The sequence below is a fragment of the Panthera tigris genome, chromosome A2 (assembly GCF_018350195.1).
Source record: "Panthera tigris isolate Pti1 chromosome A2, P.tigris_Pti1_mat1.1, whole genome shotgun sequence".
In the NCBI taxonomy this organism is placed as follows: Eukaryota; Metazoa; Chordata; class Mammalia; order Carnivora; family Felidae; genus Panthera; species Panthera tigris.
Window position 1 is genome coordinate 75,493,021 of NC_056661.1, and position 439 is coordinate 75,493,459.

Here is a 439-nt window from a genome sequence, read left to right on the forward strand (position 1 = left end):
CGCCGCCCCCCCCCCCCCCCCGAGGGCCGGCGCGAGCCGCAGGGGGCGCTGAGCAGTCCGGGCGCCGCGCAACCGTCCGCCGCGTGCGGGGCCGTGCGGGCGTGTGGTCTCCGCGCGGCCTCTGCCCAGGTCTGGGATCAGGTCGCGCTCGGTGCGGGAGCCGGGGCCGCGGCCCGGGAAGGCTCCGGGGAATCGCGGGAGCTATTTCTGCCTGGGCCGCTGCCCGCTGCGGCTCGTGTTTTCGCTTTGCTCTCTGCTGCCAACAGGAAATGCAGTGGCAGCGGTGCCACTAGCATCCTGAAGGGCATCCGCGTTCTAAAGGGGGGGCGGGGTGGGGAGCAGGACGGTGAGAAGAAATTCGTTTCCTCCAGTAACTGAAGCGCGCAGCAGATAACCACAAACTAGGAGATAAGTTCAAGTTCGAAGTCGGGAAGGCAGT